This window comes from Paroedura picta, chromosome 6 (genome assembly GCF_049243985.1).
Source record: "Paroedura picta isolate Pp20150507F chromosome 6, Ppicta_v3.0, whole genome shotgun sequence".
Taxonomy (NCBI): Eukaryota; Metazoa; Chordata; class Lepidosauria; order Squamata; family Gekkonidae; genus Paroedura; species Paroedura picta.
In genome coordinates this window covers 65,191,976-65,202,484 of record NC_135374.1, presented here as the reverse complement: position 1 = coordinate 65,202,484, position 10,509 = coordinate 65,191,976, and the positions used below count along the sequence as shown (strand labels likewise).

At 42.0% G+C, this 10,509-nt stretch overlaps 1 protein-coding gene across 2 annotated transcripts in view; it reads right to left on the bottom strand.

The window, feature by feature from the left end:
• Positions 1 to 4,849: 4,849 nt before the first annotated feature.
• The window catches only part of NDP (norrin cystine knot growth factor NDP), a 48,755-nt gene continuing 43,095 nt past the window's right edge, over positions 4,850 to 10,509 (bottom strand). The window contains exons 6-7 of one of the 2 annotated variants that reach the window (XR_013231972.1): positions 7,766 to 7,839; positions 4,850 to 5,020 (exon numbers count right to left, since the gene is read on the bottom strand). The gene's annotated coding sequence lies outside the window, so the exon portion shown is untranslated. Of the gene's footprint in view, positions 5,021 to 7,765; positions 7,840 to 10,509 lie in introns of those variants that run through there. The other variant, XR_013231971.1, reaches the window with a different exon arrangement.

The following is a 10,509-nucleotide window of genomic DNA, read 5'->3' as shown; positions in this document are numbered from 1 at the left end:
GCGTCATCTGCATATTGATGGCATTCCAGACCTCTAGACCTCCCAACAATATCCTCCAAAGGGTGCATATGGATGTAAAATAACTTTGGGGAGAGAAACTCCACAGGTTAGGGCCTGCAGGAATGACCTCTCTCCTCCTACAATTACCCTGTGAGACCAACCCTTGAGGAATGAGGAGAGCCAGCTCAAGGCTATACCACCCACACCCAAGGAGGCTAGGCAATTGACCAGGACCAAATGATCTATTGTGTCAAAGGTAGCAGGCAGATCAACAGGATCAGAGGTGCTATTCTGCCTGGATGATATAACTCCAGATGTAACTCCAGGTATAGGGGGAAGGATGCAACTCAAGGTGAAACTGGAGATCATCAGCCAGAGTGGTCAGCGCTGTCTCAGTCTTGCAGCCAGAAGCTGGATGGGAAGGGATCTAGGGCAGATGTCTCATCCAGTAGTTCCTGGAGCTGTTCAGCCACTGCTCACTCCATCAACTCTGAGATTCCTACTGACTCCAAATCTGGCAGCCAAGTCTCGGTGGAGGAGAGAGACTTTTTACCAAAAGAAAGTTGCAAATGTGTCACAGCTAACAGCCATATTTTTAGCTACTTTTGGAGCCATCGAAAAGGTGGCCAATTGCCTAATAACTTTACACAATTGAGCTGGATGCTACACAGGCAATGCAATGGAGGCAGAGAGGTAAGAACACTTTGCTGCCTTCTCCGCTGCTTAATGGACCTCTATAAAATTCTCTCATTGCTTTGTCATGAGCACCGTTCTAGTCATCAAAGCTCCTTTTGACAATCCTTGGTTCATCCTTATATCAGGAAGCCAAGGTACTATAGGGGTGAATAGGACACCAGGAGACAAATTCGTCAGTGACCTACTGATTATTAGAATTGCTTATGAAGAAGAAGAAGAGTTGGTTCTTATATGCCGCTTTTTCTCTACCCAAAGGAATCTCAAAGCGGCTTACAGTAGCCTTTCCTTTCCTCTCCCCACAACAAACACCCTGTGAGGTGGCTGAGGCTGAGAGAGCCCTGATATCACTTCTCGGTCAGAACAGCTTTATCAGCGCCATGGTGAGCCCAAGGTCACCCAGCTGGCTGCATGTGGGGGAGTGCAGAATCGAACCCAGCTCACCAGATTAGAAGTCCGCACTCTTGTAAAGATTATAAGCAAGTTTTTGCTTGCTGTTTCAATACTCTGCATTTAGTCTTGAAAAAGACATCAAGTTGGCCAGAGTGAACTAGATCTATAGCATACTGCTAAAATGAGTTATAAATAGTTACTGGTAAGTGCCATTGCACACGCACAGGAAAGTCATGATTTAGGGTGTAAAAAATCAGATGATACAAAAAATATGTGAACACCCTCTAAATGAGGTATAATGATTCTCTATATTAGCTGATGACACTCTGCAATGTATTGAATTTGTTAGTTTTGAAATTCAGTGAATCTGCTCCTTCCATTCTTTATTTCTACAAAGTCTCTGGGAATTAATCTTAAATATTTCCATTCACTCATGAATTCAATTTACGTAGAATAGGAATGCCGTGTATGCTCATATGGTCTTAACTGCTGTGACATGCCAGTTTTATCTGTGTCTTGGTAATCATGAAGCCATTGAGTGATTGCTGGATATATGGTTTTCATTCTGAACCTGGAATATATAAACAAACATCTGATTTTCTTCAAAGTCAGGAAGATGGATCCTGCAAAGGTGAAAACTTGGGGATTTTCACTTGTCACACAACACTGATTTATAACGTGTTGTGGGCCATAATAGAATTTGACTGACTGGGTGACCGTGGAACATGTGCAGTGAATGACTTAGAGAGCAAGCCTAAGCAGGCCTACTGAGAATCCTACTTTCTCATTATTCCCATGAGGAAAGTGAACCATGGAATACCAAAGATATTCTGATCAACTGGTGTAGTAAAAGCTTACTTTTGTTAGAGGAAAGCATGTCTTGATTTACAAATCTTTATGTTTACAAAGTAATGTATAAAAAAATTGTTTCTAGAAAATGTCATTCTCAAAACAATCTAACGGAAATAAAAGTTTTAAAAAATCCACTGTAGCATGCCACCTTGAGTTCATTTTTTGGAGAATGATAGAATACACATATTTGAAATAAATAAACGTTCTGGCTTCACATCACCTTCATTGATAAGTATAATGCAAGTTTTTGAATGCCTGGTGATATTTGATGAGAATAAAGATGTCGGCACTTAAATTCCCCTTTAAAGCATAACTACTGCATTTCATTGCATTCAAACTAGTCCCACATCAATTGAAGCAGGCACGTGCACAGTAGTATTCCTGGAATGTGAATGAATCAATGGTCTGTCTTGGAATTCTGCTCCCCCATCCTCAGCAACATTGTAAAGGATCCTGTGATGCAGTTCTCTAAAGCTGATTTATACAGTGAGTACACATATTTGTATTCATATATTTTATTTATTATTTATATTTATTTATAATTATACTTGTTTTCTGTCCTATCTCCTGAGACAAGACAGATTACATCATGATAAAATCACATATAGAGATAAAACATACCAATAAAATATAAAAGATTACAGTTTAATATAATTAAAATCTAAAAGTGAAAATTAAGTCGTAAATTGCCTAGTTGTTCTATTTACTGGGAAGGGGGCCAGGAAATAACACCATGAAGATGCTGGCTTCCCTGTTTGAGAACCTTCCTAACTTCTACTGGTTAAACCTTAACTAACTCATCAGTAGTTTAAAGCTATAAGGTGGGCAGTTTTAATAAGGATTTTAATAATTTAAAATTTTAATTGTTAAATCATATTATACTATTAGTGTGTGTGTATCATTATTTTATCTGATGTTAATCACCCTGAGAAGGGCTGGCTATATAAAAATAAAATAGATATTGTTGTTATTGTATGTCATGCCCCCACTGACACCTCCCATCTCCGAGGAGTTGCCACAGCAACCAGAACCAACTGCCGAGCCCGCTGCTCGGCAATTCTGCTGTCAGAGCAGAGAGAGAGAACAACAGAGATGAGCTGGTCTATTTCAGAGATGCAGTTCCTGTACACAAGTCCGAGGAGATCCCCGGAAAGACTAAGGGGGTGGAGGAGATCAGTTATCACAGAACGCCGGAGGAGCCAAAGATTGCAGGCATACTCCCTCAATAGATGGGGTCCAGCTGGGATGGCTCCTGGGGAGGATGAGTGAGTTCTCCCCCAGGTGCAGCCAATTAGCTAGGTTGCTTTTAGGCACGGTAGCAGCAGCTCCTCAGCGTGGATGCAGTCTATGCAGAAACTCTCCTGTCCGGCTTGGATTCCCTTGGCTCTGCAAACTCTTGTGACGCCCTACTGGCTTCCCTGACTTCTGGCATATGGCTCTCGACTACGCTCCCGGTAATTGGACTGGCTTTGATGACTACATGCTTATTTGGATCCTGACCTTGGCTGTCCCTTGACTACTCTTTGCCTCACCCCCAACTCTGTTTGCTTTAGTACATAACGACCCGGACTGGACATTGACCTTGCTCTGGTGTGGACTCAGGCTTGGCTCTGCAGCCCAGGCATCTCCCGCCCAGCTGCCAGTGGGTGCGGCCAGATAGGGCAGCACAGTATCATACCAGTCCCAGCTGACATATACATTGGGGGCTTTGACAGGGAAGCCAGCATGATTGAGATGTTTTTTGGGCTTCAACTATAGGGGGAACAGTTCTGATTTACAAACCCTAAGGTCTGTAAGGTCGTGCAGGGCTCTGATCTCATTTGGAAGAGCATTCCTTGTTGAGACCAATCTAATCTCCTTGGAGCCAGGAATCCTGAGCAAAATTTACTCACTGGTTCTTAAAACTCTTTGGGGGATGTATGGGAAGAGGTGATACTGCAGGTATGATGGTTCGAGAACGTTTAGGGCTTTAAACCTTGAATCTAACTTTTTTTAAAAGTCTCCAATCTGGAGGCAGTACAGCTAGGAGAACACAAGTCTTATATGTGTTCTCCACGGAGTCCCCATAAGGACTCATGCAGCTGCATTCTGGACCAGTTAGAGTTTCTAATGTAGATTCAAGGGTAGCCCTGTGTAGAGTGAGTAACAATAACGCAGTCTGGGGGTGACTCTTGCATGGATCAAATCTAATAATAACAGCAGTGCCAACCCACTTATATCCAACTATCCAACTATTAGGGCAACCAGAGTTGTCTCCATTCTGTGGTCATGTTGGAAGCTGGGCTGAAATTAATCAAGAGCTGATGTTTCCTCCAGAGTCTCACCTTGTCCTGAGTAACAGTTATATGTGAATTGAGGGTTCCTCTCAATTCTTGTGCATGAGGTACCACATTCAGATCAGGACTGAAGTGTACATGAAGGTGGGGCTTCAGCTTCATCACCCAGCACCATTGTCCTTGGGGTGCTCACTTGCTGTGAGCTGCACTCATTACAGGAACTACCTGAAACACTTTTTGAAAGGCAAGATTTGATGGTTTGCTTGGAGCAGTGGTGATTCTAGGATTCTGAAGACCCTCAGGCAAGATTCCTATAGTGAGACCCTTAATCTTGGAAGAGGCAGGCCATGATGTAATCTCCCCCCTAACATGCTTGATTACATGCAGATTGCAGAAACATAATGTCTGCACAGTGGAGCGGGGAAAATGCGATTCTTGGAGCACTGGCAAATGCCCCAAATTTGCCCTATCAGGCACTGGTCCTAGCTTAAAGAGTAACATTTATAGCTGAATTGTCAGTTTTTATTTCAGATTTTTATAAGTTAATAATGCCATTGATATGAATAAAATTGTCCTTATGATATGTCCTTCCACACCGTTGTAACGATATGTTCTATTTTCCTGTTGTTAACGTGAATTTTGATGCTTTGGGGGTATTATGAATAACGCCTTTGTCTTAAAAAAAATTTTTTGCCAAGCAAAGCTGTACTTCCTTTGTTGAATCTCTGTCCCATTCTTGCTGTGCTCTGTTGCAAGTATTTCACTAGCTTAATAGCACACAGTCACACAGTATAGTACATTTCATTCTGCAGAAAGAGATACATGATCAGTTTTTTTCTCTGAGCAGATGTTTTTCCTCTTTATCAGATGTTGCTTCATGTTTAAGTGTGGAGACAATGAAAAAGAAGCACAGCCAGGAACAGAAGAACACTGTAATAGTCACCATTAGCCAAAGCTTTACAGTTTAAAATTATTTGTTTCATCATACAAATATATGTAATAGATTCTATTTTTTTCCTGTCATGCCACACTCCTGCCTGAAATTTAAATATTGTTAAACTGCAGTTTAACCAAATGCTTATCAATACAACTAATTCTCAACATGGCCAGTTCTGTGGGTACTTACATCTGGAGACTGGAGCCATGAATTGACATGACAGATCTTTCTACAAACCAAGAAAAGCCCCAGGTTTGCAGAAATATGTGAAATCTTAAAAAAAAAAAGACGGTTAAATTTTCCAAAATAATAGAAGTAACAGTAGCTTTAAGAAACGAGTGTCTTAAGTAGCTGCTGCTAGGTAACCACACCAGTATAGCCAGTCATCAGTCCTTGGTTCATGTCAGTAAAAGACGGGGGACAAGGATTTTTAGGGGTGGGGGGGTTGCCTTCAAAGGAGGATCCACCAGGGCTAGGTTTGGCATCAGTCACCAGGCTACTTGATAGCACAATGCTTGCATTACTCAGAGTGGCATGGCTACTCTCTACTGTTCAACAGCAGCAATCCCACAACCACACAATAGTTAGTGTAGTATCAGATTAGGACAGGGATTCCCAACCAGGGTTCCAAGGAGCTCCCCAGTGGTTATCTGGCCTTTCCCAGAAGATTGGATGGTCATTGACATAACTAGTGAATCCCTGTTACTCTACAAGTCTAGTCTCTTTCTCCACAGTCAAAATGGTGATTGATTGATTGATTGATTGATTGATTGATTGATTGATTGATTGATTGACTGACTGACTGACTGACTGACTGACTGACTGACTGGCTGGCTGGCTGGCTGGCTGGCTCCTGTATCTTACTTCTGTGCCCACTTCTCTAAAGGGGCATGTCACTACTTCTGGGGTTCCTTGAAACTTGAAAAATATTTCAGGGGTTCGTCGATGGTCAAAAAGGTTGAAAAAGGCTGGATTAACATCAGGGAGAACGGAGGTATTTATCCCCACCCATTGCCATGAGATCTTACTGGGACCTTTTCCACTCTGGAGACTCCGTGCCAGGCTGGAGTTTGAGCTGGGGCAGGTTACCCTACCTTTTCCAGTTCCCACCTGGAGGGGGGGATTTCACCTGGTGTACTAGTTCCCACCTGGTGTACCTCATCTGCCCAAGGCTTGTGCTCCCACAGAAGAGCTAGGGCAGTGAGGTTCCCAGTGCAGAAACGATCTGGGAGACTTTGGGCAAGGCACATACCTCACAGGGTTGTTGTGAGGAAACACTTGAAGAGGATGATATAAGCTTCTATGGGTTTCCATTGTTAAGATAGGTGGGATATAAATTAATAAAGCTGAAGATAGAGGGCATAACAGTTTGGTAGGTAGGAAAGACAAAAGGAACCAGGAAAGATGAAGCTATGGAGGCTACCAGGAAGAAATAGGGTGTGTGGAGATAAGGTAGAGGGTTTGTAGTTCCACCCTTCAAGCATCCCAGAACATATCTGCCTACAGGGGAAGGAGGCAGATACTAAGCAGCACCAGTTGATGCCATACTGTGGAACTTCTGGGAAGGGGATGAGAGTTGGGGAGGGAAAGTCTGCCATTGCCTCAAATGACCAAGAAACAGAGGAAACTACCAAGGGACTAGTTAGGCTAGATCATTAGGCTTTGCCCAGTGAAGAAAAAGAACATGGGCATCTATAGTATAGGTACATATGACTCAGGGGACAATAAAGAGACAGGAATAGAACTGGCAGCCTGTTGATTTAAGAAAATAATGGGTTAGGAACTTATAAGGGGAATGAGAGAAATATGCAAGTTAAACCTATGTCACTATGCTGAGATTCTTGGGTTTCAGGAGTTCCAAATAAAATCATTCATTCTCTGACAGAAATTGCCTGTCAGTTTGATAAAGCTGTAGGTGTGTGAATTTGTAACTGTTGTAAAGTGGAGTTCCACTGTTTCTATTGTTGCCCTTGCCTGATCCACCAAACCACACTGAGCCCTTCTAAACAAGAAAAAATAATATATATTTTGTGTATGTGTGTGTGTGTTGTGAAAATAAAGTGTTGACATGAATCATTCCAGGAGAAGGGGAGGGTAGAAATAGTAGAAATCACCTCAGATCCCCCTTCTATCTCTTCAAGCTTTCTTGCAGCACATAATCCAGAACATAATTTGTTAACATTTCCTTACTAACCACTCACAACCTACACCATAACTAAAATCAGCCCGGTCATTGCTACCTGAAGGTGTGATGGGGTTGGTGGAAAACTAAGTAAGCACCTGGCCCTTACAGGTGAATACAGGGGAAAGTGAGGTACCTCCTGCAGTCCTTGCAAGTTATTCATCATGCAACTGGTCCTGGACCAGCCCACTGATGGGCACTGCAATCTGACCAAGATTTTCCTGGGGAGAGACTGTCAGTTGAGGGAAAGTGAGAAAACTCAAGAAAGGGGAGCAGATAAAGTTAGGATGGTTGATGTGTGGGAAGGAAATAGAACACAGGGGAAGCCTATGGGGGCTTTTGGGGAAAGGAAAACTGGAGAAGGGAAAATGGGTTGCTCCCCACAAGTCCTTGACATTCCCCTGCATGTTTATTAAATTGTGGATTACTTACCTAAATGGCTCATACTTTATAATGATAAACAGAGGTCGTCTCAGGTTTTCTTATTCTTGAATGTGTTCTAAATGCTGGGGTCAAAGGAAAATAGGTATTCCAAGTTCATTGGTGACAACTTCAGGAATAATAGTCAAGATCAGATCAGATTATTTACTCTTGTATCATCAGAAAGATGTTTCTATACACATTCCCTCTTCAGTCAACAGAGGACTCAGACAGTATGAAATGCTGGCTTGGTTATATCAACAAACCAGACCATGGTGCAGACCACTTTAAGTAAATGAAATCAACTGGAGGCAAAACTGCTGGGTCAGCTCATTTCCATAATGGGGGATAGTAGCAACATACATTGTATAAGTGCAATCCTACTCATAGTTACTCCCTTCTAACCTCATTGAGATAAATGGGTTTAGAAGGATTATGTTTGCTTAGGATGGCACTGTCAGGTCCCACCTTTCTTCCATCACAGAATTCCAGTAAGTTTACATAAAAATCCCTGGAGGTCTCCCTTTCAGGCACTCACCAGACCAATCTGCTTAGCCTCAGCAAGGTTGCTGTGTCATGTCTCCTTTGGACATATCTTGGGACTGGGGGTTGATATACCAAGGAACACACCCATGCCTTCAGCAATCAGCATAGTGTTGTCATCCTGATTTCCAGAAACCATAGACATCAGCATCTTCTTTTAAACTTAGCATTGAACTTCTTCATGAGTATTTTCAGGATGTGGCTAATTGTATTATTTTTTTCTAAGCAGGCTGTTTTGGCAAAGCAGTTAAGCATGGAACACATATCTTTAAACAACTACACCAAGCAGTCCCACCAACAAAGCAACTTTTGTGCTTAAAATTTATGCATACATATCACTGCTTTGTTGGAACCATGCCGTAGTCTTCAAAGTTCACTAGACGTTTAAATGAGCATTGCGTTCTGGGACATCACAACCTCCTTCTGACAGGTCATGATATAAAACATTTTACTGCACTTCTTACAAATAAACAATACCAGTGAGGAACTTGGTTATATTATGTGCTCAGAGTTCCCATCTTTCTTAGCTTGACCTCCAAAACATTCCCAACTCCCACAAAACCACTAGTTTATCTAACTTGGATTTAACCATCCTGTTGCTGAAGCTGTACCTGACATTAGCACTAGCATTAAGCAAATCTTACAGGCATTAAACTAAATGACATTTGATGATATGAGTAGTACAGAAGAATCTGCAGTTGCCAAGCTACAGAAGCTGGCTTCAAAGATGGAAGAGAAGAAGGAAGGGGGAAAGTAAAAATGGATTCACATAGTCCATGAATCTCATACTATAAAGTGCTTCCTTCTCATATGTAGGCCATTGGACAAGTAGAGCATGCATTCAGATCATGGGGCAATATTCAGAAAATAGGTTTTAAAGGTTGCCCAGGTTTAGAAGGGCAAATAATTGTGCCTTGGAGCAATTGTTTGTAGAACCAGCAAGACAGGAGGCAACACTAAATGGTGTTGAGGACATGATGCAAAATGTAGATGTTGCACCTACTGAAAGCAGTGGTCACAGAACTATTAAGCACTCCCTCATCTCAAGATGGTAGCACAAATAACAGGAGGATTCCTGAGATTAGCATCCTTCTGCCATGCTATAACTGCAGGCTCCAGGAACGAACCTTTCCACTATTCTGACAAGGTCACTTTTAGAAACAAATGCAGTTTTTTTTTGGGGGGGGGAAACAATCTAGTCTGGTGACTGAAGCACTGCATTAGTAAAATTGCCAATAATCTGGAGGAAAAAGAATCCTGTCCCTTTATTAAAGGTTTGATAGGATATTATATATTAAATGATGTTATGCACTTCCATGCCATGAAAAGCATCAGCTGCTTGTTTCCACACGTTAAATCTCTGCTTAAGGGGCAGGGCACCCCCCCCCCCCCGGCTATGTACTATAAAAGCCAAAAAAGTTACCAATTTTCTAGTAATAACAATTCAGGAGTGATAAAGAGTTTCCTAAGTAGCATTAATAAATCTCAAAACTGGCTACCTTTTTCTTGTTCCTACCTCAGGTTAAATGGAAGAGAAGAATGGTGTACACTGCTCAGAGTCACCATTAACAATAAAGGTGAGGTACATGTAGCCCTCTGAAAGAATGTAAGCAATACTCTCTAGACATTCAACATTGCCATTCTAAGTAGAGATACACCCGAGAAACCATCAACATCCATGGACTTAGAATTCTGCTTTGGAAATCACAGAAGATCTAATTAGTTAATAAGTTCATTGCTATAGACATTAATGACTAATTATTAATTACTGAATTTACTGGCTTACATAGCTACAACTTAATAATGTTCATATGTACTAAAGTGCCATCAAGTCACAATCAACTTAGGACAACTCCAACAAAGGACTTTCAAGGCAAGTGAAAAGCAGAGGTGGCTGGGCATTGCTTTCCTTGATGATCTGCCATCCAAGTACTGACACTCAATGTCTTACATCTAACAAGTTAAGGCTAAACCATGACACCTTCCCTCCATAATAATAGACTTGGTTTCATTGCATGTTAATGCTTTATGTCATTTACTAGCTTCAAAGCCCATTCCTAAGAATGGGCATTGAAAGGGTCCCCTTCCCTGGCCCCTGGCAAGGCAGCTTAAGGTGGCTTTGGGCTGCAGTTCGCAGCCAGATCAAGTGGGGCAGGCGGGGGCTGGGCAGCTCGTTAGTAGAGTCGGGACAGAGCTCCTTAGCAGGCAGTCAG